We start from the raw sequence: 26,926 nt of genomic DNA, 5'->3' as shown, positions 1-26,926 counted from the left end.
GTTTTTCATTTTATCCAGCTCTGAATGCATTTGATTCCAAATGAAAATGAGTTCCCACCCTGTTTGAGCTATAGCAATTGCCTTCAAACCAGTCCTGGACCCACACCGACACCACACACACATGACCATAGGATACATACAGATTAACAGTTTACAGTCCCCTTAGCTGAAACCCAAAAGTGTCCCAGCCTGTGGAAGGATTGATCTAATGTCCCTTTTACAGAAAGTTGGTTTTTTCAAACACTGAAGTAGGGCTGAGGACAGTCATGTTTTTCTCTGTCTATCATGGTTTTTTGTTTTTGTTTTTGTTTTTTTTCTGTCACTGTGTTTTTGCTCTTGCCTGGGGAACTTCTCTATTAGCTAGGAGCTGAATAGAAAATGATAAGCTCATCTTGCCCAGGAAACAGAGCCAGCAAGGCAGGGAAATATCCTCATGGTTTCAGCCCTGCGCTCCTTAGTAGGAAAGGATGCTAGAAAGAAATCAAGTATTCACCAAGTAAACCATTTTCCCGCACACAGAAACATGCAGTCTAGGGCTCTATTCAGAGCTCTCACATCACACATGCTGCTCTTTGTTCAGCTCACAGCTGGACCACACAGGTTGTAAGATGCAGGATTTGCACAAGCTTCACCCATCAGCTCTGGCAGGCCACCTTCCATATAGAGTCGATCAGCAACCGCCCCCAGGGTCAGTTCTTCAGCCTCTCTTGATCACGGTATTCATTTGGGTTTGGAGCAGAACTATGAAATTTTTGCTTTGGCTGCAGAAAGATGAGAGACCCTGATCCCTTCTCATAAATAACCTAAACCCTGGCTATTCAATGACAGTTCAAATCTCTGTTTACTCTCCCTCTTAAGGAAATAAGAAGTTGCTTGAATTGAATGCTTACTATGTGTTCTCAGATGGATTCCCTGTCCTTATTCTGATCAGCTCTATATTTAAAGGGAGAAGACAACTTGTAGACATTTTTAAATATTTAATTCTTAAGTTTTTGTTACTCCCCACACTCCATCTGGAGAAGGAAATGGCAACCCACTCCAGTATTCTTGCCTGGAAAATCCCATGGACAGAGGAGCCTGGGGGACTACAGTCCACGGTGTGGCAAAAGTGTTGGACATGACTTAGCAACTGAGCAACAGCACTCCATCTGAGGCAGGTACTATGATTATTCCTACCTTACAAAGGAGAAAAGTACATTTCCTCCTCTGAGTCTGTACAGTTACCCCAAGGGCACTGATGAAGCAGGAGCTCAGGTTCAAATCCAGTGCATCTGACTCCAGAGCTCAAGCGGTCAACCACCTTGCTATACCGCCCCCTGCTGGTGGAAGGTTCTTAGCCTCCCCCCCCCCCCCCCCCCCCGCCACCGTGGTCTTCTGTTCCCCTCTCCCGCACAGGTACTGCAATTTCTGTTCACAAATTATGTTCCTTCACAAGCCTTTGGTGTCTTCTTAAGCAGTTATGTTCAGATATGCTCAATACATGTTTGTTGAATGACTTAAGAAATAAACTAGTAGCCACAGCACATCAGAGAATTTAATGAAGGGTAAATGGAGAGTCAGATTCAGGATGAGAAACAGAATAAACACTCATATGAAAACAAGAGATGAAGAGAGGCAGGGAGCTCGACTCTAATGAGGGAAAGGAAAAAGAGTTGAGGCTGATGTGATGACTTCCCTGTGTATTTTGCGACCAAGGTTGGAAAAGTTACTGTAAAGGCAGGGAGAATGTGTCCACCCAGTTGGAATGTCTGTTAATCTTCTTGGTTTAGAAGAAAAGGCCATGGAATGGGCTATCTTTCTGTGTCTACTTCTCACTAGTTAAGCAAGTAAGGAGTAAATCAGGGCAAGTTATTTGCCTTCTTTGGGCTTCCATTTCTTAGTGGGTATTGTGAGAAAGTGGGATTAAAGACTTTCTGTAACCTTGCAGAAAAAAGCAGGGGCGTATAATTATATTACCAAGTGACTACAAGCATTTTACAAATGTGACAATATGAATAACAGTTATTGTTATCAGTAATAAAAAGAATGCAGCAGTGAGTGCTTATGAACCAGACATTTAATATACATATGGCTGTCTACTTTTATGAAGGCAGAGATGCTAGTTCAAGAAATTGCATAATGTGCTCAAGCTCACTCAGCTGATGAGTGGCTGATCTGGGATTTGAATTCAGACCAGTCTGACTCTGAAGCCCACAGGAAGGTCCCTCAGGGACCCGATGTCACCAGATTCCTCCTTAGCAGATGTCACCTCAGAGGAACCTGCCATCATTTTGACTCAGAAAGCCCTACTGACTGCCCCTCTCCTGCGTGCATTACTGGCCTGCCCAATGCTGACAGTCCCCAGAGAGAAGCCCCGCAGGGGTCCCCTTGGACTGTCACCCACCAACCGCCACTGCCTCCCCAGAAGCAGCCGTGCCTGCTGGTGTCTTCGACCAGTAGCAGACTGAGGCAGAAGGAGCAAACCGTTCCCTAGAAACCAACCCTTCCCGCTCCTCTTCCCAGAGACCTTGAAGCCAAATCCCTTAGTTAATTCAGGGAAAGCGTCATGTGACTCCACTGTCTCCAAGGCTGTCACTTGCCCATTCACTCACTACTTACTGGCAAAAAATCCTTCTGTCTGGATGCCATCGAGTCTTTTTCCTTCAGGGTCTCTATCTACTCCATTCCAGATTTAAAATTTGCTTCTATTATTGTTTCAAAACAATCATTCGATACAAAACATAGGAGTTTTTAAATGAACCACCCTTTGCTCTTTAGTTAAACAAACTCTTTAAAGACAACTAATGACCATAGTCCTTTAAAAATAGTTTAATCATCTACATATATGTATGTATATGAATTCATAAATGTCATGTGTATATATGTGTATACCTGCATGGTAAATTAAGTGCCAGTATCTACAAGCAATTATATAGCTTAATAGCACACACACACACACACACACAGGGTTGATCTTTTTTTTTTTTTTTTGTATTTAGCAGGGTTTTTTTCTTTTAATTTATCTTAATTGGAGGATAATTACTATACAATATTGTGATGGTTTTTGCCATATATTGACATGAAAAGTCGTATCTTATTGGGTTTTTTAAAATATTTATTTATTTATTTGGCTGTGCCAGGTTTTAGTTGTGGCACATGGGATCTTTATTTGCAGTATGGTGGATCTAGTTCCCTGGCCAGGGATCAAACCCAGGCCCCCTGCATTGGGATGAAGAGTCTTAGCCACTGGACCACCAGGGAAATCCCTGTCTTGTTTTTTTTTGAGGGATGGAACCTAGGCCATTCACTTGTTTATTTACTCTCAGATGAATTTCCTGCCTTTGTTCTACCCTACTATGTTTTAAAGAGGGTGATAACCTACAAGTATTTTTAAATATTTATTTTTTAAATATTAAGATGTTCATTTGTGCCTTATACCTATGTTGTTATAGATGTTGAGCCTAGAACTGCAACAACAAAAACAAGGGATCTAATCTTGGGATATGAGGTTTAAAGGAGCTTAACCATATTAACCATACCCACAGCCAATCCTGATAAGTTTACCTTTAAAGTAAACAGGTCTTCCCTGGTGGCTCAGATGGTAAAGCATCTGCCTGCAATGTGGAAGATCCAGGTTTGATCCCTGGGTGGGGAAGATCCCTTGGAGAAGGAGACGGCAACCCACTCTACTATTTCTTGCAAGGAGAATTCCATCGACAGAGGAGCCTGGCAGGCTACAGTCCATGGAGTCACAAAGAGTCAGACATGACTGAACAACACTTTCACTTTTTCAAAGTAAACATTAAGTTTATACCTATTAGACAAGTTTGAAAAGCATAACTAGTTTGCAGAACCAATGGGAGCCCATATTACATAGAGTCCAATCAGGCAAGTAGAACTCCCGGGTTCATTCAGTAAAGGGGTTTTAATATGACAAAAGACAAAAGAAAAATACGTCTCTTTAAAAAGACAAAGGAGCGAACAGGCAACTGGAAATTGGAAACTGTAAGAAGGCACTCTCATCCTGCAGCTAGGTAGACAAAGACAGGAACCCACAGTGGTGGCTGGTCTCAGGCAATTGGGACCCACAGGAAGGGTGGCCTAGTGACTGCTGGAGCTCCAGAAGGTGCACAGCAGTGGCCAAAGATGCTACCAGAAGCCGAGAAAGAGAAGGGAGAAATACCCTTACTTCTCGCCTCATATCCTCCAGCCAGGTCTCCAGCCAGGCCTTTCTACCGAACAAGCCTAAATAAAATCAAGAAGCCCAAAGGATGCTTTTTACAAGGATCAGCACTCGGAAGTACAGAGCAGGGCTGGCAAGTTGGTGCAGTATAGGCCTGAGCCAATGGAAAATGACTGACCCTGATTTCATTGTTCAGAAACCAATTAAGACCTTTCTTAATAACTGAGATCTGTATCTAGAACAAAATACTCGTGTATATGTGGCATAAGGACATTGTCTGTATTTAGGTTGCTCTCCCTGTGATTTTTCAGTGCCTTCCTCAGGAGGAAGCATATTGAACTCAGGACTCAGCAAGCATGTGGCTGGCTTTGACTCATGAAATATGAGCAGAAGTAATCCATGCTGCATCTGCCCAAAAGCTGTAAGAACCATCCAGCTTTCTTTCCCTCTGCCACAGACCTGTGATTCCCCAGATTAGATAACGGGCCATGTCATTTATTATCCAAGTTGGGACACTATTTATTATGCTTTTTTTCATATTCACAGTTGAACCCCATTGCTTTAAATGGAGAGGTGCTCCACCTGAAAAGATATCTGGAGTTTGAAGGGAAACATTGTGCATAGTCCTTAATTATACAACTAACATACTGTCTAAAAAGAAGTTTGTCTTGTGCTTCCCATTGTCTTAGGCAAATAGAAAGAGAGTGTTCAATGGTGTGTTAACTACAAAATGGTGAAGACCTCAGAATATAGACTCCCCAAGTTCATACAATTAACCCTAGCTTTGAGATGAGTAAACAGTAACAGAACTTGGGTATTTCTTAGAAGTGATCTTAAAAATTAAAGAGAATAGTTCTGGTCATGTTACTCCCTTGCTTATAAACCTCCCCTGTCTCCCTTCCATATGCAAGCTTCCCAGAAGATAAAAACCAGACTCCTTGGCTTGGCATAAAATCTGACCCCAATTTATCTGCCCAGCTCTGTTTCTGCCCAACCCACCACATATTCCAGAAGCTTAACTGTTCAGTAGTATTAAGTTGTCACTGTCAAACTCCAAACCTTTTACATCCTACCCCTCTATGCCTCTAGTTTCCTCTCCACCCCAATTTCTCCATCCCTCTTTTGGTAAGATCCTGTTCACCTTTCAAATCCAGGCTCAAATGCCCCCTTCTGTGAAGCCGTCCTAAATGGACACTCCCCAAGCTGCCCTCTGCAGTTCTTACCACATCTGCTGTTGGAATTCCTTTCTCTGCTTGATCCCCTGGGACTGTCTTCTTCATCTTTATACATCAAGCATCTATTATGGAGCCTAGTGCATTCTAGGTCCTCTCTAAACACCTGTTGCATAAATGAAAAAATAAATAAATGAAGAATTCCCTATTTACCTTCACCTGCTACTCAGAAATCAGGAGATTCTCCAAAATCTTTTATGAATTCCAGACACCCAGTGTTAAACTCCAGGTATTTGCATGCGTGCTTAGTCATGTCCAACTCTTTGAGACCCCACAAATTGTAGACTGCCAGGCTTCTCTGTCCATGGGATTCTCTAGGCAAGAATACTGGAGTGGGTTGCTATTTCCTTCTCCAGGAGGTTGTCCTGACCCAGGGATCGAACCCACATCTCCTGCATTGGCAGGCAGATTCTTCACTGTCTGAACCACCAGGGAAGCCCTCCAGGTAATTACCTATTGCTAATTACAGATACTGTACTTTCTGATGCTGCATAGAGTTGAATTTAATGTGTTTCATTTTGAGTGCTTAGAGTCAATTAAATCTGGAGCTGAAAAGAATCAGAGGTTGGCCAACACCCTTCAGAGAAAGATGAGATGTGTCAGGCAAAAAAACATGGAGTTAGCGGTCCCACAACTAAACCAGTATTCTTTTTATTCTGTTATACTTGAAACTGTGTTTGGGGGAAGGTTGATCATATCAATATTCACAAAAGAGGACATATAAAGAGAAAGTAAAATGTTTGGAAAATTAGTCATACTTGATAGTAAATAAAGCAAATCAAATTGTGGTAGTATCATTTTACACCTACGAAAGTTTTTTAAAATGATACAATCCAAGACTGCAATGGAATTAGATTCTTATATACTTCTGAAGGCATCATAAATTGGTATAATCTTTTTGGAATGTAATAAGGAAAAACAGAACAAGTTATAATGTTTACACTGTTCTGATTCTATCTAAAATACCAGGAATTTATTCTATGGACTAGTTTAGCAATACTGAAAAACTTTAAGTATTAATACTTAGTGCAACACTGCCTAGTGAGAACAACCCAGTATCCAATAGGCTGGGATGGCATATTAAAGCTATGGAAAATTTTGCTGTCATTAAACATTGTAATTATGCAGCTTATACATACACATGGAAAACATATAACACAAATTGGATATAGTAGAAATCAAAATAGTATGTGCATTAGAATAGCAACTTTATAAAAGCATTCTTACAGAAAGACATCAGAAGGCAATTTTTATGAGTTGTGATAGGATAGGATTATGGTTTTCCTATTTTTATCCACCTTTTGTAATGTTGCTATGACATATTTTTTCTAATAAGAAGCAGGTGGAAAGTAAATATACTCACCAGTGGGAATTGGAAGAATTCAAAGGGACTTGGTGAGGCAGGTGAATCATGTGTGTTTTTGCACCTAGCATCCCTTACCTGCAGTGGTGGAAATGGAAAGTGAAGTCAGGAAGTGTGGCCTCTGTAGGAAATCTTTTCAATTTGCAGGAAATAGAAGATGAAGAGAAACTTACAGAGGAAATCTCCCTTGATTTTGCTAAGAAGAGAGAATATGATTTGATCAATGCTGCCTTAGTATTTAAGCCAGAGCTCTGGTTTCTTGGACCTCTGCTGTCTGCTCATCAAGTCAACCATTTCTCAAGACACCACTAAGTGCCAAGCACTGATCCTTTGAAACGTCACATATTTAATTCAGTGACTCTCCATTATAATTCAGCGATGTGCTTCCTATCGTGTTTTCTGTATGTCATGAGACCAGATTCTGGGACACAAGGCCTGTCTGCAAAATCTTTCTGTGAGTCAAACCATCGGCCAGACTGGTACACTGAAGTACTTACAAGGAGGTGTCCTCATTACCCAAAGATGCTGGAAAGGAGCTCAAATCACTTGTTTGCCTGCTGCAGACCAAACCCTCTATTAGGCCCTTCACATGTGTTATCTCGGTAAATCATAAGGTGAGATGGGTGTATAGAACAGCCCCTGTTCACCCCAAAGCTCAAACAGAAGGCCACAAGGTGTTCCTCGGCAAAGCCTGAAGCTTCCAGAGGCCTCAGTACGTCCCTGCATTTGAACTTCCGTGTCTTTATTTTCAAAGGAGGAGCTAATGGCTTGTGGGGCAAAGCACTGCCTGTGTAGGACTATTAGACAGATGGCAAGATGTGCCATATCCTTGGCCCTGGTCACTCAAGACTAGGAGTATTGCTCCCCAGTGTTGTGACAACCAAAAATGTCCTACACTTCCAAACCCTCCCTGGGGTAGGAGGGGGCTGCCTCTACTTCAGAAACATTAAGCAATCCATATTCATTCCACCAATATATGTTTATCAAGTGCATGGAGAAGTCCATGCCAGGCACTCTGCTGGCAGACAGGCGTTCATTGGGGAAGAATGACATTTAAAGCGGTGCCATAAAATGAGAGAAATGCAACAACAGACCAAGTGCTGTGAGCACAGAGAGGAAAATGCATCTAACTGCCTCGAGCATCCAAGCCAAGTTTTGTGACCTGTCACCAGGAAGGGACTCCAAGGAGAGTCCAGATCTGCTGTTCCACGACCCGCATTCCTAGACTCCATCCGAATCTTAAGTATGATTTCATTTCAGGCTCCTAGTTTATTTCCTTGAAGAATTAATTTCTTCCTATGAAAAATGGAGATCATACTAAGGACTGTCCTGCCCACCTCGCAGAGCTGAATCAGGAGGAAGCCCTGTGGCGCACTGTGCACGTTAGTCTTACAGCAGGGCTTCGAGTCTGAGCGGAATTTGTCTTCTTGGTTGGAAATCAGGCATGTCTGGAAACGTCCAGTGACTTGGTGAGGCAGGCGGCCTACTGGCATCTATTTTTAAGAAGTTGGTTACCTTGGATTTTCATCTGAGCCCTGTGAGGAGAGAAGTTGTTTGCAGAGATTGAAGAGACTGTTGTCACAAGGGGCTCTGTGAGACATAGGGCTCAAGCGATGCTACTTAGGTAACCAGATAACAAAGTAAAAGGGACTTTCCTAGCAGTCTAGTGGTTAAGATTCCATCTTCCGATGCAGGAGGCACGGGTTCAAAACCTGGCTGAAACCTGGAACTAATATTCCATGTGCTGTGCGACCCCCTCCCCACCCCCCAAAAAAGTGAGGCCTGGAGCTGGGAGTGGGAAGGTGGGCAGGAAACCATCCTTGCTCCATGAGGACTGCTGAGTCCCCAGTTCTGCCTTGGCCTGACTATGGGTGCCAAGACCCTCACTGGCACCAGTAACAGTAAGGAGATGCCTGCTTTTGAATTGCTTCACAGACAGGAGACATCAACCAGCAGGCCTGGGGCAAAAGATGACAAGGGAACTGACTGGTAGACACAGATGAGTTAACCCCCACATACCTTCAACATATTCACTGACATTTGACACCAAATAAGGGTATTAACCAAATCTGATTTATTGCTATTCATGTGACCTCATTGGTACCCACAGGCTGGGAAAGCTCAGATTATGGTTATGTACCACAGTAATAACACATGTCTCCCAGAGAGTAGGAGAGGTAGTGTCTGTCCAAAGGCCAGCTCCAGGCGTGCACTGCCTGCCTCCCCAGACCTGGGGGAAGCCATGAACAGGAAGGTGTTCAGACATGGAAGCCCGCTGCCATGCAGCCTGGGTTTGGCATTGTTCTTCCTCTCAGTAAACAAGACACCAGAAAAAGCAATTTTCCCAAAGCCACCTCATCTTAGTAAAAGCGAAGTGACTGTGGGGTGTTTATTAAAAGTGGTGGTGCCTGGAAATCAGTACTTGACTCTTGATATCATTTCTTGTCAGCTCATAATGCTAATGGGCTGAAGGGTGGAATTTCACTTCCTGGGGACTCCCCACGTATTATAAGAGCTAATACTTGGTAGATTGCTCTCAGGCTTATTGGGTGATTAAAACAATCCCCCCTTTTCTACTGTGAACTCACATTTCCTACTGTGGCAGTCTGTATTTTCCCAAGAGGGTGAAAACAACATCTTCCATTTGCATGCTCTTTTTACAGTATAACTAGACATTCCTCCAATGGAGTGATGGGGTCCCTGACCCCTCCCCTTGAATCTGGGTGAACCTTTTTGTGATTGGCTTAAATAATGAAGTGGAGCTATATGACTTCTGAGGTTAGAGCACCAAGTTACCATGCGCTTCTGCCCAGTTCTCTTGGAACCCAGCCCGCCAGTCCTGAAGACGCCCAAGCAGGCTGTGGAGAGACTCCTTTGGAGAGAACCAAGGCTCCCAGCTCCCAGTCGAGTGGCAGCACCGATTAGCCAGCCATATGAGTGAGGAATCCTGAGAGTGCGTCCTCCAGATTATGTCGTCACTGTTTCTTGAGGAGGCAGACATACTGTTGTTAGCTCCATCCCGGTTGCTCACAATAAGCTCCACTTTCTGTCTGAGCTATTTTGTTTTATTATAACATTGGATTCTCTGCCTTCTAAATCTTTCTGGTTTTTGCTTTAGAATTTGTCTCATCAGCAATTATTCAGTTTGGTTAGTTAATCCTGGCCCTTCTTGAGAGAAAATTGCAGAACTTGAGAAACACATTACTGTAATACTTATATCGCAAACAACTTTTAAAAATTATCAGAGACCTTCAGAGTTGGGCTTTTCTCTAAAAGTGCCACAGTGTAGGACTAGAAGATGACCCCTTAAGCTGACCTAATGTGTTCTATTGGGAGAGATAGAAGAGGGATGGTTTTTTTTAAAATTTATCATTCACATCCCCTTTTCTTTCCACCTTTTTTTAATGTAATCCTCAGGAAGCTATGTCCTTCTCTTGCTCTTATTTAAAACAGAGACTCCTCTCATCAATTTCCCCAATTTTCACTTTGTAAAGTAGGACCAAAAAAAAATAATAATCCTAAGGACCGCTGTTAATTTCACTTCTTTTCACCTCATTTCAAAACCAAGTTATTCTTCCTGCGGCATTTCTACCAGCCATTTTCTTCTGCAACCTGTGGGTTTCCTGCAGAGAGAGGACAATGGGCATGTTAAGTGAGAGAGATGATTTACAAGGCTTTTTTTTCCTTTTGCTCTAATTTACAAGAAAATCGTCTTTGCATGGATGACAGGCTAAAGCCCACATCACTAAGGGGTTCATTGTGATGGGGGAGAAAAGAATAAACAGAATAATATTTCATATTAGTAATGCCAAATATATTTGATGGTTATAGTTCACTTATGCCTTGCATATTAGTAAAAATGCCTTTTTTTAACTGAAAGAATTTATTTCAGACAGCACTTCCATTCTTTTGTGTTAATTTGTATCTCTTTCCGCTAGGATTATGTTAGACTGCATAAAATAGAAAACCAAAATAAAAGAGGTCAGAAACCACAAAGTCCTATTCTTTCATATAAAAGGCAGCCAGAACTGAGCAGTCCAGGGCTGGCAGGACAGCACTACAAAGACACCAGGACTCAAGACTTCTTCTCTTTCTGCTTTATCATTCTTAGCACATAGTTTCCATCCTCAAGCTGACTGCTAGTCATCTAGCATCTTATCTGGGATCCTGGAAATCAAAGGAGGAAAACAGAATGGAAAATCCATAGGGCACCCATCTGAGTCACCTCCCTTTAAGAGGCATCCCTGGAAATGCCATACAATGGACTGCTTACATCTCAATGGCTAGAATGTAATCACATGACCACCTGTAGCTTCAAAGAAAGCTGGGAAAACATGAGCACCACAGCATATAGAGAGACCTTTCCTCTCTCCAAGCTCCTCCAATGTTTCTTCTACTCTACCTGATCTAATACCCAAATATAGCTTTCTTCTATCGTTCTGCTTCCAGGAGCAAGCAGCGTTCTTCACTAGAATTGCAAGCTCCTTGGGATAACTTCCACATCCCTTCTACTGCACCCTTGACAGTTCCTGAGATAAGGCAGAGAATACTTTTTAACATATTGCCACACCCCCAAACTGTAGAATTTCTGTTTCTCACTAAAGAAAGAGAATGAGTTTTGGATTGATAACCAGCAGTCCAGATGTAATATAAAAAATGCATACTATCTCATTGATCCTCGTTACATTTCAGCTTTATATAGTTGAATAAATATTTTTGGATTGCCTCCTCTGTTCCAGTTCCAAATCAAGCACTATGAAGAGTGTCATAAAAGTATGTCACATAGTAATTGATTCCCCTTAAGGAGCTTACAACTTTATATGGAACTCTGCTTCCTCATGAAACACAGAACAGAAGAGAGCCATCATCAGGTCTTCCAGCATACAGTGTGGATAAGAAGCTTTGGAGAAGGGAGGAACCTCTAAAACCTGTGATGTTAATGTTTTTCCAAAGAAGGTACTAATAGAACCTTCACTAGGAACTGAAAAATATGGTGGACACATGTGATATCACCTTGGCTGTACCCCCTGGTTAAGCTATTCTGGGTGTGTCTGTGAGCTAGGTTCTGCTGACTCAGTATTTGAATTAGTAGACTGAGTAAAGCGAATTGCCCTCCCCAGTGTGGGCAGGCCTCATCCAATCCTTAGAAGGCCTGAATAGAACAAAAAGGCTGAGTAAGAGAATTCTCTCTGCTTAACTGTCTTCAAGCTAGGACACCGGGCCTCTCCTGCCTTTGGGTTCAAACTCCAACTGGAACTTACACCACTGCTCTCCTGGTTCTCAGGCCCCTTGACTTGGACTGGAACTATCCTGTTAGCGCTTCTGAGTCTCCAGCTTGCTAACTATATAGATCTCGAAACTTCTCGGTCTTCATAATCACATTCTCTGAAGAATCCTGACTGATACAACAAGCATGCAACAAAACTTTTAGTACACTGAGTATCATCTAAGTCTTAAACACAAGAACAAACACAAGAATACAGAGATGAAAGGTGCAGCTCTGTTCTTGAGTTAACATATGGACCACTCATGGGGGAGAGGAGAGAAGACAGCCCGTGATGATGCCATGTGAAAGTGCTGTGATAGAAGGATGCACAGAGTACTGGGGAACGCTGGGAGAGAAGGAGAGGGAGTCTCTAGGTGACAGAGAATGTGGCTCAGAAAACTTCCCAAAGAAAGAGTGCAACCATGTGGGGGTGTGTAGGGTATACTCGATCAAGTGCGTCTCTGTTTTTGTCTGCACCGGGTCTTAGTTGCAGCACATGGAATCTGTAGGTGCAGAATGCAAACTCTTAGTTTCTGCATGTGGGATCTAGTTCCTTGACCAGGGATCAAACCTGAGCCCCCTGCATTGGGAGGGCAGAGTCTTAGCCACTGGATCACCAGGGAAGTCCCAAGGAGCATGTTTTGGATTTTGTTTTATTGGAGAGACTTGCATGTTTTTAAAGTCTGGGAAGAAAGTGCTGATAGAGATTGAAAGTGTTAGAAGGAGGGACAGTGGGTGATAGAGAAGATAGGCAGAGAAGGGATTCAGAGCTTGTGGGAAGAGCTGAGCCCACGTCCAGAATGAGTAATGTTGATCAGGCGTAGAAAGCTCAGAGTTAAAGGACCTCTCTAGGTTCCTCTGGTTTAGTAAACCTTGATTCCCACTGTGGTAAAGGAGGCATAGAATCTGGGATTTAAGGGGAAAAACTCATTTAGGGAATAAAGACTGTGGCTGTGTCATCAGATCATGACCTCTGGAAGCTCTCCCAGTGGCAAGACCCAGGAGAGGACCACAAGGGCCCATGTTGCCTCCATTTCCTTTCTATTCTTCTTCTTATTTTAATATTTACTTATTTATTTTTGGCTATGCTGGGGCTTTGTTGCTGCACGCAGGCTTTTCTCTAGTCCCAGAGAGTGGGGGCTTCTCATTGTGACGGCTTCTCTTGTTACAGAGCATGGGCTTCAGTAGTTGCAGCACAGGGGCTCGTTAGCTGTGGCCCTAGAGCAGGCCCTGGAGCACGGGCTCAGTAGTTGTGGTGCATAGGTTTACTTACCCATGGCAAGTGGAATCTTCCTGGGCCAGGGATTGAACCTGTGTCCCCTGCATTGGTAGGTGGATTCTTATCCACTGTACCACCAGGGAAGGTCCCCCTCTGTATTCTTGCTTATTATGTCTCCCTGTCTGCTCTCTGCTCAGTTTCTGACTGTTTCCTCTCTCCCCACTTATACATAACTCACTCACTTTTTTGTAGACTCACAAACCCAGTGAGTTTCCTCTTATTATCCAATTGTGTGGTTTGTCAGCCATTTGTCCACCACTGACCTGAGTGGTATAATCCGTTCTGGACCCTGGATGCTGAGGCCAACTGCCTGGGGTCCCCAACCCCCTCCGCCACTGCAAGTCCATGGATGCTGATGCCTTTGGAAATCCCAAAGCAGATATGGGAGTTCCTACTCACTCTTGAACCTGCCCATGCAGCTTCTCTTCCCAGTTGCTTCTGCAGGTGCAGGACAACTGGGAAGGTAAAAAGGGTCACAAAAGAATTCAAAATATTCTATTGACACACAGTTTCAGTCTGAGCTGGTGTGATTTATGCGATTTGAAATAAATGCAATAACAGCACCATTTATTTCCAACTCTCCAGTAAGATTATTAACTTTTTCTTCCAAAGATAAACTTGATTACATTACTTATTTATACTATGTACATTGCATTAGCGGTAAAAAATGCATCAGAGTAAAAAATAATCTTATACCTTTTTTTTTTAAGTGGTGTTTTCTTATCTGCTGCTAATAACAGCTTAGATTATTAAAAAGGAAGAATTTTAAATTTACAATCACCTTCAGGTCTTAGTACTGCTTGTTTACTTTTACACAGTTTGTGAAACTTGACAGACAATCTAGAAATATCATCTCTGCTCACTTTCAACTCCTCAGATTCCTCATTTTTATCCCAGTGCTGTGCTTTAGTGCTCAGGTCTATGACATATCAAGAGAGGCAGGATGATATACAAGAAAAAAATGGGAGTTTTTGGAGCTGCATACATTATATTTATGCAGCTTACAAGCCCAGTGTGCCTTTTACGAGTTGGGGACTGGAATTATATCATTAAAGAGCAATTCACATTTCAGTGGTTTTAATTTGTAAATACAATGACAAATTTACTGGGTGTTCACTGTGAACCAGGCACTGTGCTCTGTGACCACATTTACTCTGGACAGCAATCTGATGAGATAGATATTACTATTTTCTGCATTTTACAGAGAAACAGGTTGAGACTTACATGAGCTAAATTAAGGATATTCACCAAATAAGCTAGAGGTCAAAACGATGCATCTGACTCTAAGACAACACTCCTAGCCACAGTCCCAACACTATCTGGCATGTAGATCAGCTCCAGGAGTAGGAATAGCACCTACACAGTAAGTGTCATCTCTAAAGGAAGAAGAAGAGATCGAGGTTAGAGAAAATCCCACATCCCCATCAGGCAAGACCATTCAGTGTTACAGTCCTTCAGCCTTTACCCTGTCCTGGCTCTGTCTCCTTTCTTGCTGGAGAGTGTGAGGCATGGGCCCCACTAGTCCTGATGGATGCAGCCCTCTTGTTGGGATGGTAAGAGAGCCACAGGTGCTAAATTTCATTCATGTGGACTTGGCATCTAATTGGGGCTTCCCAGGCACAGAAACCAGAGATCAAATTGCCAACATCCATTGGATCATCAAAAAAGCAAGAGAGTTCCAGAAAAACATCTACTTCTGCTTTATTGACTATGCCAAAGCCTTTGACTGTGTGGATCACAATGAACTGTGGAAAATTCTTCAAGAGACGGGACTATCAGATCACCTGACCTGCCTCCTGAGAAATCTGTATGCAGATCCAGAAGCAACGGTTAGAACTGGACATGGAACAATGGACTGGTTCCAAATCAGGAAAGGAGTACATCAAGGCTGTATATTGTTACCCTGCATATTTAACTTATATGCAGAATACATTATGAGAAATGCTGGACTGCATGAGGCACAAGCTGGAATCAAGATTGCCGGGAGAAATATCAATAACCTCGGATATGCAGATGACACCATACTTATGGCAGAAAGCAAAGAATAACTAAAGAACCTCCTGATGAAAGTGAAAAGGTTGGCATAAAACTCAACGTTCAGGAAACTAAGATCATGGCATCCGATCCCATCACTTCATGGCAAATAGATATGGAAACAATGGAAACAGTGGCAGACTTTTTGAGGGGGAGCTCCAAAATCACTGCAGATGGTGAATGCAGCCATGAAATTAAAAGATGCTTGCTCCTTGGAAGAAAAGTTATGACCAACCTAGACGGCATATTAAAAACCAGAGATATTACTTTGCCAGCAAAGGTCTGTCTAGTCAAAGCTATGGTTTTTCTAGTAGTCATGTATGGATGTGAGAGTTGGACTATAAAGAAAGCTGAGCACTGAAGAACTGATGCTTTTGAACTGTGGTGTTGGAGAAGACTCTTGAGAGTCGCTTGGACTCCAAGAAGATCCAACCAGTCCATCCTAAAGGAAATCAGTCCTGAATATTCATTGGAAGAACTAATGCTGAAGCTGAAACTCCAATACTTTGGCCACCTGATGCGAAGAGCTGACTCATTTGTAGAGATCCTGATGCTGGGAAAGATTAAAGGCGGGAGGAGAAGGGGACAACAAAGGATAAGATGGTTGGATGGCATCAGTGACTCAATGGACATGAGTTTGAGTAAGCTCTGGCAGTTGGTGATGGACGGGGAAGCCTGCGTGCTGCAGTCCATGGGATCACAAAGAGTCGGACATGACTGAGCAACTGAACTGAACTGACGGTGGTGCTAGAGGCAAGATGCAGGTTCATTCCTGGGTCGGGAAGAGCCCCTGGAGTAGGAAATGGCAACCCTCTCCAGTATCCTTGCCTGTGAAATCCCATGGACTTGGACCCTGATGTGCTACAGTTCTCAGGGTCCCAAAGAGATAGATACGACTGGGCATGCACACAGACACACACACACACACACACAGACACACACACACACACACACACACACACACACACACACACAAACACACACACATTTCCCTGTCCCTTTTCCTTTCACAAAGTGCTAGTGTATATGATCTCATTCAAATCTCCCAACAATCCTGATGAAAATGAGATGAATCAGAGATTCAAGCAGTAGGCTCAAGTCAACAGAGTACTTATTTGTGACACAAGGAGAATTTGACGACAAACCCACCTTATCTGTGTTAGTTACAATTCTTAGCTATGATGGATCCTCCCTGAGTGTTTGTTTGTTTTTTTTTTTTTTTTTGCCGCACTACACAGTATGTGGGATCTTAGTTCCCTGACCAGAGATCAAACCCAGCCCCCCAGTGGGTTCTAAACACTTGAAGCACAGAATCCTAACCACTAGACCTCCAGGGAATTCCCTTTTATTTATTTATTTTTCACCCTGAGTGTTTAAATGAAACATGAATAGAATAAGAAATGAGTGCTTCATTATGTGATCATGACATCCCCTAGCTTGGACGTTTCTTAGGGATGCCCATCACTGATGATGTCTATAATGACAGATGCAGCATCCTTCACCCCTGCCTTAGTCACACTGTTACTGAACCAAACCCAAGCACAGTAAAGCCAATCTACTGACATTTGGGTTGTGGTGAAGGAAAGTGCAGCATTTATTGCAGACATGAAATCAAGGAGTCCAGGTAGCTGAAAGGTTTCTAAAAATGGCATAAGGGAGGGGATTGTGGGGTGTGTGATCAGCCCATGGACATTCTTCTGATTGGTTGGTGGTGAGGTAACTGGGAGTCAGCATCATCAACCTTCTTGTTCTGACCAGTCTGGGGTCCATACAGTGGGCAGCATACAGTTAGCTTATTCCACTTGGTGTGAGTTTCAGTATGTGCAAAACAGCTCAAAGGACATGGCTCAGAGTATTATCTGCAGCCCTTGAAGAGGAACTAAAGGTCCTTGACCTTGTTCATGGTTAAACCTCAAAGATGGCAGATTGGGGAACCTCCTTGGTAAGAGCCTGATTTCCCAATTTCACCAAAATTGAAAACTGAGATCATTCTCTTCCTCTACCAAAAGAGCATGGCTACACCATCCCATCTCTGCAGTCTCTTTACAAGGGTCTTCAAAAGAACACAATCTGCTTGGATCATGTCTTCACCATAGCTTGTGATGGCAATTGTGTTTCTTTACCCATCCCTTCAGAGGCCATGTATAGATCTTATAAAACCTATGATTAGACATAGAATGCCTAGCTGCCTCTTTTTTTTCCTTCCTGGTTTTAAAGAAGCTAGTATTTCAGGTGGAAAGGAAAGAATTAGAAAACACATCCCCTCCCATATCCTTAGGGAAGTGGGTAAGTAGGGAATCTCAGGGAATTTCCTCGAGGTGCCTCCTGATGTGAGCAGAATGATGGGGACCATTTTCTCTTTCTTAAAGGTGCAAAATGAAGATATATCTTTGGATTGAACCATATACCACTGAACAATGTACCACTGCTAAGCAAAATTGAAGAGTGAGTTAGGATGAATTTTCTTTCTTCTTCCAAGTCCATGAAAGCATTCTCTATCCAAGTTAATAAACATTTCAAGTATGGTAGTGGTATTATCTATGGGACAAAAACCAAAGCTGAGCCTCCCTCAAGGAGCTTCAGGTCTGTTGGAGAGAGTCATCCAATCCCCAGACTCTACCACAGTATTTACTTAAAGTATGGCTTCAAGAGGGATAGGAGCAAAGTGTTGAAATTGGTCATAGACAGAAGTTTTTGAGGACACATGGAAAATGCTTCATAGATGAGGAATCTTTTCACCATTCCATGTTGTTCAGTCACTCAGTTGTGTCCTACTCTTTGTGACCCCATGGACTACAGCACACCAGGCTTCCCTGTCCTTTACTATCTGCCTGAGTTTGCTCAAACTCATGTCCATTGAGTCAGTGATGCCGTCCAACCATCTCATCCTCTGTTTCCCCCTTCTCTTCCTGTCCTCAATCTTTTGCAGCATCAAGGTCTTTTCTGATGAGTCAGCTTTTCGCATCAGGTAACCAAAGTATTGGAGCTTCAGTTTCAGCATCAGTCCCTCCAACGAATATTCAAGGTTGGTATCCTTTAACATTGACTGGTTTGATCTCCTTGCAGTCCAAGGGACTCTCAAGAGTCTTCTCCAGCACCACATTGTGAAAGTATCAATTTTTTGGTGCTCAGCCTTGTTTACAGTCCAACTCTCACATCTGTACATGACTACTAGAAAAGCCATAGCTTTGACTATATGGACGTTTTTCAGCAAAGTAATATCTCTCTTTTTTAACACGCTGTCAAGGTTTGTCATAGCTTTTCTTCCAAGGAGCAAGCGTCTTTTAATTTCCATGACTGACAAGGAAATGAGCTCACCAATCTCATTAATCCTCATAGTTTAAGTGAAAGTAGTGAAAATGTTAGTTGTTCAGTCATATCCGACTCTTTGTGACCCCATGGACTGTGTAGCCCACCAGGTTCCTCTGTCCATAGGATTCTCCAGGCAAGAATACTGGAGTGGGTTGCCATGCCCTTTTGCAGGGGATCTTCCTGACCCCAGGATCAAATCCAGGTCTCCTGCATTGCAGGCAGATTCTTTACCATCTCAGCCACCTGGGCAGAAGCATTAATCCTCATAACTTCTTATCAAGTAGTTTAGAGCCTACACCATTTCACAGAGGTATGTAATAGTGAAGGAAATAGAAAGGTAACAGGAAGGAATCAAGTGTACAATAACAATATACAGCATTAAGTAAATGCCTACAAAATGTAAGATGCTCCCCATATATCACTTAATTTAATCCATAAGAACCCTGCCTGGCCCCATTGCACCCTTGAAGAAACTAAGGCTCGATAATGTTAAGTCATCTGCCCAAAGTCACAGAGTTCTTAATTATCAGAGCCAGGATTTGAAGCTAGGTCTGTCTTTTCTGGCTTTGGTTTTTTTCTATTTCACTATACTGCCTTTAAAAAAATCATATAAAAGTCAAATAAATGATTGATGTCATTCTTCCTCAAGGACATGAAAGTAATGTACAAACAGCAAAGTCATTTTCTGTAGTAAAATCTTTTAATTATGACCCAAATCACAGCACTGCCGTGCTAAGCTGATTGTGAGCTCACCTGAAGTCAAAGCACTTCACAGCAAGTTCAGTGGCAACAATTCAGCTGTTTTTCTATTAGCAAATAGAGAACCCTGGGAAAGTAGTTTTATCCAACTTAGACCAAAATGTTGTCCAGTGAGACATTTACAAGGATGCCAGCAGGAGGGGAAAAGAAAAGGGAAACGTGGAGTTTGCAATTTATTGTCTTAAAACTTCATTTGGGAAAATGCTGTCATTAGCTTTTCAGAATAAAGGACACCCCTTTTGAGGACTGTTTTAGGGAATCGGTGCAGGGAGTATAAAGGCCTGAATGAGCAGGCTAGCAGTATTGTGTGGCAGGAAGCATCTGTCCAGCTTGATGGGTTCAGAACCTATTCTACAGCCCAAAAGGAAGAGTCCATGTTTCAGGCAACACTCATGAGTCAACAATATAAGTAATGAAATAACTCATCTCGTTTGTTCCCAATGTAGGCGATGGATTCTGTCATTACTTTCAGTGATACATTTACCCTCCATCATTTTTAATCTTTGAGCATCGTCAATATCTACAAAATACTTTAGAATCATCTGACCCAAAATATCCTCAGCTTTTCTTCTTTTAAAGGCTCTGAATCAGGAAACAATATCACAAAACTTTAGTTTATTACCTTGTTATTCTTTTGTATTACTTTGTCCATTCTTTTATATGAGACGTGTGTGTGAAGCGTAAATGATAAATTCTAAAAATTACCATTGGAACTGAGCAACAGCTCTCTAAGTTCCACCTGTGTTCCTCAATAGATGACAGAGGAGACTATGCTAAAAATTCCAAGTGAAAGAATCTTCCAGCTCTTAGAAGAGGGGGACACAAGGATGATGAAAAAGGGATGCCCTAGAAGATCTCCCAGGAGATCCAATAAAACACTGCATGTAAATTAAGCTCAGTATTGTGCTAAGTCTCTCTTAACAGCAATATATCCCATTTTGAATTAATTTCTCTGTAACAACATGACAGCCAACTTCATCACATGTAGGAGCAAGAAAAATTCACCAGGACTATGAAATTCATTGATTTGTTTCTTCAGCATGTCCTGAGAACCAACTCTTGTTACCCTTTGCTCATTACTATCCTCCCAGTTCTGAGGATGGCTCAGCAGTAATGAATCCACCTGAAACGCAGGAAAGGCGGGAAACAAGGGTTTGATCCCTGGGTCGGGGAGATCCCCTGGAGGAGGAAATGGCAACCCACTCCAGTATTCTTGCCTGGAAAATTCTGTGGACAAAGGAGCCTGGTGGGCTACAGTCCATGGGGTCCCAATGAGTCAGACATGATTGAGCAACTGAGCACACAGCACACATCCTCGCAGTTCTGAGCAATGAAAGTGGAGTACTGAGCAAAGGATAATTTAGTCCCCAGGGTTCATAGTTAATTTGTTAATCATGCATATTTGTCACCAGTATGAGTATAGCTTCCACCTCTCTCTGTTATAGATCATTTCTTCACTCAAAAAAATGTAAGTGTGCCTTTGGGCCCCAAACAATAAGTATATCCCATAAGTCTAGCAAGAAATACCAGGCATGCTAGGTCATTTTCACTGAAATCTCAATATATAACTAAAAGAAATTTGACTTCTGGTGTTGTCTCTTTAAGGAGAATGGAAAAAAATGGTGACTTACCATAGTAGGGTAAATATCAAAAGATAGATGCTAAAATTTTAATGAAAATTGTTAGAGTTTGTGCCATAGGAAGTTTAGTGAATATATTCTGAGTATCGGGCTCATGTTTTATAAGCATGTTGTTTTCAGTCACCAAGTTGTGTCCGACTCTTTGCAACCCCATGGACTGTAGCGTTCCTGGCTTCCCGGTCCTTCAGTATCTCCTGGAGTTTCCTCCAGTTCATGTCCATTGAGTCGGTGATGTTGATGGCTAATTAATTTTGTTCATTTCAAAAAGGAGGAGGCTAGAGAACAGGGTCCCAGTGACTAACGGGGTTCTTCAAAGTCTGAAAGACATGAGAAAAATGCAAACATAACCCTCTAGTTTTCAGGGAGCACTGCCATGTTTTGTTACTATAATTTCATCTCAGCAAAGGGCACACTCAGCATCCAGTGAGTGTGTTATTTAATCCCTTAGGAAAAATGGGAGGCAAACGGCTCCTCTGAGAAGGAGTCAGGAGCAGAAGCGCTGACCATGTGGACTGCACAATTGTGCCTGTAAAATCTGGGACAAGATAAATACCAGGGGGTTGAGGTCAGCTCTCAGAGGCAGAGACAGGTATGTAGCAGGAGTGTTCAAAATAGTCTTTGAAGCAAGATGGTCTGTCTGTTTATCTATTTCCCCCAGCTTTTAATCTGCAGTTCCATGTCCCTCCTGCCCAGGGCTGGAGGACAGTAGGCAAAGGGCAGAAGCCAGACAGACCCTCCTGTCTCCTCCCGAAGGAGACGACTGAGTTCAGAACACAGTGTTCTGAGTTTAGGAGTCAGGCGGGCCATGATCTTTTGGAAAGATGACTTTTAATGCGCAATCATAACCATGACGTTTTCTCAGAAGCAGCTGGCCCATACTGGCAGCCCAGAGCAGCCGCAGATTCAGAGAGTAATACGGGTATTTCCATGAAGCTGGGTGCTGACACTCATCATTTTCATAATGACTGTATTTCTCATCTTCTGCATTTCCATGGGCCAGGCATAAAGTGTGCAGGGAAGCAACTACCTGTGTGTGCTCCTATTTGCTCGAGTTTACAGCTCTCGTACAATACTGATTAATCCTCCCTTCTCCATGACACTGAGGCAGTAGCATTCTAATGCCATCTTTATTATTGTTTGGCAGATCCCATACTACTGCATACAGAAATAGTGTAAATCATGGAACTAGTGTTTGAGGTCCATAAAATGCAAGGTTATGAATATTTCATTACTATACATTTTATTTCCCTGTCTATTCTGCATCTCCCAAAATGTTGTTTGTTTATTTATTGGCTCGCTGTTCACCAGGAATACTTAATACTTAATATAAGCTAGGACCAGATCACCAACCCCAGCCATGTGGTCTGAGCTACCTTTGAAAGTAATGATAGATAGGTTTTGTGTTTGCTTTCCTTTTTACATCTTTTTCCAACACAACAACACACTTGACTGTCAGGTGACCTCTCCAACAGAAGTTTTAGCGCCTGTGTCATAATTGCATTGATTTGCAAGCCCCACAGATTGACTCACAAACATACCTCCTGTGAACCCTGGCCATGTATTTAAATTTTTCTCAATGCCCCATTGTATCCCTCATTGGCTGAAGTAAGCAGTTAGATCTTGGCAGTGAAAGACATATTGTCCAAGTGCAGTTAGCTTCACTCCCCGTGCTGGTCCACGTGGTTTGTATGAATCAGCTGGTCCTCTGCAAGAGATGCAGCCATTATCACCTGCTTCTGAATTTTCCTTTGACCACAAAATTCATATTACTAAATAGCCAGGGGGATTCAGACTTAGCAAAAATCAGAGCCTGAGTGCTCGGCATTTAGGTGCTAACTTCTCTCCCACCATAGGGCATAGTAGATATTAATACAACTCTTTGGTACAGGCTGCAAAATATATAAAATATCATAATTATATCTGAAATTCAGCAATGAAACAATTTTCCCCCTTTCTTCACTGTCATCAGCATAATAGCAGCCTATGGGATTTGTATTTTCTGGCTGTGAGCTCTTTTATGGGCTGTAGGACAAAAAAACCAAAAAAACTAGCAGGTTAGTTTCACAGCTCTGAGAAGGCCTCATGACAGAAATACTGCTTTTAATGTTATTGTCTCTTTCTAGCATGTAATCCACTCTCTTTGGGTGGAGAGGCTTCGATGCTGATGCAGTATCACTTATGTTTTTATGATAAACCTCTGTGCTCCCTCCTTGCTTGCCCCTCCCATCTGGATGGGGACATAATTAACTGGTTTTCAGGTTCATGCTATGTTATCTGTCAGGAGGGGGTTAGTCAGAGGGGAATGAAGTCAGAAGGAGGCATGTCTCCAAGGTTTCTCTTGGAGACATAAAAGAATATAAGAAAGATGCATTCTGAGTGAATCTTCACATCCCGTTTATTTTGCTAGCCAAGACAAATATCACAGCTCATATCTAACATTTGAAAAGCAGGGCCAAATAAAATGATGGATTAATAAGTCCAAGGGCAGAATAATAGAAGGAAAATATATTATAGAGAACGATGCCCATGTCAATCTGAAAGGGACAAGAAAAAAGCTGAAATGGAAATGGGGGAGTGGTGTAGGAAGTGTACCATAGCAACCTTAAAAAAAAAAAAAACCCTTCCGGAGTTATGCTAAATATTAATTAATGTTACCCAAGACCCCTATGGTACTATTACTTCAGAAACAGGTATCTTCAGACCATTTGAGATTCATTTTGTTATAACCTAGACTGTGAGCATCATGGATTGAACATTGGCCTAAATATTCCCTATATAATTATTGGTAATAATATTCTGTGCACATTTATATCCCCCATCATCATCTCTGATGAGGCTAATCCAGTACTTTCTGCATGAACTGTTATAATACCCAAAGCAGCAGGATGGAATATTATCAAGCTTGGGTTTACCAATGGAAAACCTAATATAATGGAGTTCATTTCTAGAAAACAGTGTTGGGATGGCATTTGTTAGAAACAGCCGTACAGACAGACACCTGGACCACTCTCTGAGGCGACTCACTGAAGTGATCATTTTTCAGAACAGTATCCTGTCAGTCCCAGAAAGTCATTCTCAATACAGTTCTACAGAACTCAGAAAATATTCTCTAATCGTGACGCGCTCTTTAACGAGAGGTGAGGTGATCTGAATTCTCTTGTCATCTCAGCCACAGACACTTGTGTAGTCGTGTTCTACTGGCCTTTCTGTGACTCGATTTCATAAATGGTAAAAGGTGGAAAAGAGCCTTTCTATGCTAAAGGAAACCCTTTAGGAATGAATAGGATTTTTAAATCTGCCAGTTGCCTAGAGATCCCTGGAGACAAATAGTTTCTCGATTGTATTTTTTAAAAAGTGAACGGACCAATAGTTTCACAAGCAACAAATCATTACTTAAACAGAATTGTTCAAGATGTCCTATAAAAGGAATTAATTGAAGAGAAAGCCCGGAAGTCACAAAAAAGGACTCAATTGTAAAATAGAAAAGCTGTCATACATGTTAGACCCTTCTTGAACTCTAAGATTATAATGAGGACACCATCATTGTGCCCACATTTAAGGTGGGAGGGAACATAGCATCTGAAAATTCAAATTTACAAACCAGATCAATTAATGGGTGATTATTCACACTATAAAAGGATTTATCACTTTACAAATGGATTCCCTGCAGGGTTCCATTTTAATAACTAAGCTTTCTCCACATTAGGACTCACTGCCAATTAAAAGTCAATCAGAAGAAAAGATAAAGCGTCTCTGAAATTAAAATGTATGTCAATGGGAAATCATCACAGTTATAAAAATTCACATTATGTATAACTTGGCCAGGACACAGAATTTTTTTCAGAAGCCTTTATTGAGCATCTACTGCAAACTCAGCTGGTCCCAAAGAGTCATTGCCGAGAGATCTCAAAAGGTGGAATGAATGGCCCCCTTCTTGGTGTGAAGAGGTTTATCAGCATTTCTGAGGGGAAGAGACAATGCTTTCTTGTGAAGTAGATCCTGCTGTCACTTCCCTGTCATTAACTGCCAAGGAGGCATCTCTGTCATTGTGTAACCACAAAAACTCCTTATACATTCCCAACATCTTTTGTTGGGAAAACAAACAAAACTGACACCACTATAGAGGACCTTTGTGGTGCTCAGAAAGTCTGCTTGAATCCTATGACGTTAGTGCTAGAGGACATCAGAGAGGCCAGGTAACTCAGCTCTTTCTTTTGGGTGAGGGAGATATTGAGGCAAAATGAAGTAGCAAGTCTTCCAGTGGCCACTCCAAGAATCTTTCTATCAAATCTCCTTGCAGGAAGTGAGGACATTGAAGGTCTAATGTCTAAACTCAACTTTTTTCTATGTCAAATTCTCTCCATATTTTGCCATGTTTTCCCTCTTTATCTCTGTCCTTTTCTCTCATTTTCGGAAAAGGAGTCCTCTTACTCTCCATCAGTTTCAGCTTCCATTTCTTCCCTGGAACCTCTCTGCCCAACGGCTTTGCTTCTTCCAATGGTAGGACTTTAGAACAGGAAAAGTGATAAGCAGAAATCCGGCCCAATGATTCCAGTGGCTTTGTGCACAAAGTTCTCTAACAAAACAAGGAAAGTCTTCTGCTGGGGACTTAAAGAGGGGAGAAGGTTTGGAGCTGCTGTAATGTGTGTGATAGGGTGTAAACAACAAGATGAATTAAATAGATTCTTTTTTTATTGTGCTTGGTTTTGTTAAGGTCCAGCTAATGAGATTACACAAAACCTTCACTGACCTAACCAGCATATTTTCGTTATTTTCTGCAGCAACTTGCAGCAGTCTAAGGATATGAGGAGAGAAAGCCCTCTTGGAAGTCATTCATAACTAGTCAATGATACAATATAAGAAGAATGGAGAATCTGGATTTGATAGCAAACATATCTTTGGAATGGCTGACTGCAAGGTCTGTCCCAGAGAGGCAACATGATTCGACAGGCAACCTGGATCCCCCAACCCGGAAAACTTCAAGGAGCCAGAAGGCATTTGACAGTCTGGCTCTAGTGGTGAGAGAATGGAAGAAGTGGAAGTGGCGTTTCCAAGGGAAAGGTCAGAATCAGTTCTCAAATATGTTAATAGTTTTTGCATAAGATTTTTGTCTCTGGTATGGGCAGCTGGTATGGTTAAGGCTAAGCGGGAACCAAGTTATTAGCAGAAATGTTAAAGCCTCTAAAAATGGTATGGAAAGAAAGAATGAGACAGGTGCTGAAGTCATTTTTATAGAGTAAATGGAAGTGAATTTGAAAAGAATGACTCAAATTTCCATTAAAATGCCTCTGGGACAAAAGATTACAAGAAGATATACAACAATTCTCAACTGCCTTCATATTAGTAGAATGCATTTGGGAAACCTAAAATAAGGCTTCATTTACTCACTGAATTCATACTGATATCATTATTATTCAATCGATAGATATTTTGGATACAGTGTGCATAGTATAAACAAGGGGAATATCAACCTTGTGTCAGACACTATGCTAAGCACTGCTTTCCAGTTGGGAATAAACAAGTACCTGTCTTAAGGTATTTACAGCCCAATGAAAGAGGTTTAAAAACATGCAATCTCAGTGGACCATAGTAGGTACTAATGTAGGTGTCTGCTCATAGAAGGATTGCCTAAACCCAGTCAGTAGAATCAAGGAAGGCTTCCTAGATGAGGCAACATCTAAGCTGAGACTTGAAAGATAATATGAGTCAAAGAAATGGCAGATGATACTGATAGATGTTCACAAAGGAAACAGCAGGAGTAAAGGCTCAGGAGCAAAAAGGAGCAGGGGGAGTTGAAGGTATGTAGCTGACAGGAAGTTAGGTTGGGAGCAGAACCGTTGTTTAGTCGCTAAGTCGTGTCTGACTCTTTTGCAACTCCG

General features: G+C 42.0%; 1 long non-coding RNA gene across 1 annotated transcript in view; it reads right to left on the bottom strand.

Moving 5' to 3' along the window:
* Positions 1-26,926, bottom strand: part of LOC145511251 (uncharacterized) — a 124,282-nt gene that overhangs the window by 77,580 nt on the left and 19,776 nt on the right. The window contains exons 3-11 of the long non-coding RNA XR_014057695.1: positions 22,586-22,752; positions 21,039-21,364; positions 14,527-14,678; positions 12,019-12,156; positions 10,309-10,380; positions 9,554-9,741; positions 8,095-8,292; positions 6,758-6,835; positions 5,386-5,500 (exon numbers count right to left, since the gene is read on the bottom strand). This is a non-coding gene — a long non-coding RNA (uncharacterized LOC145511251). The remainder of the gene's footprint in view (positions 1-5,385; positions 5,501-6,757; positions 6,836-8,094; positions 8,293-9,553; positions 9,742-10,308; positions 10,381-12,018; positions 12,157-14,526; positions 14,679-21,038; positions 21,365-22,585; positions 22,753-26,926) is intronic.

The sequence above is a fragment of the Giraffa tippelskirchi genome, chromosome 1 (assembly GCF_054371585.1).
Source record: "Giraffa tippelskirchi isolate mGirTip1 chromosome 1, T2T-mGirTip1v1.2.pri, whole genome shotgun sequence".
NCBI classification, from domain to species: Eukaryota; Metazoa; Chordata; class Mammalia; order Artiodactyla; family Giraffidae; genus Giraffa; species Giraffa tippelskirchi.
Note: the sequence above shows the minus strand (reverse complement) of the source record. Positions and strands in the feature narration are given on the sequence as shown.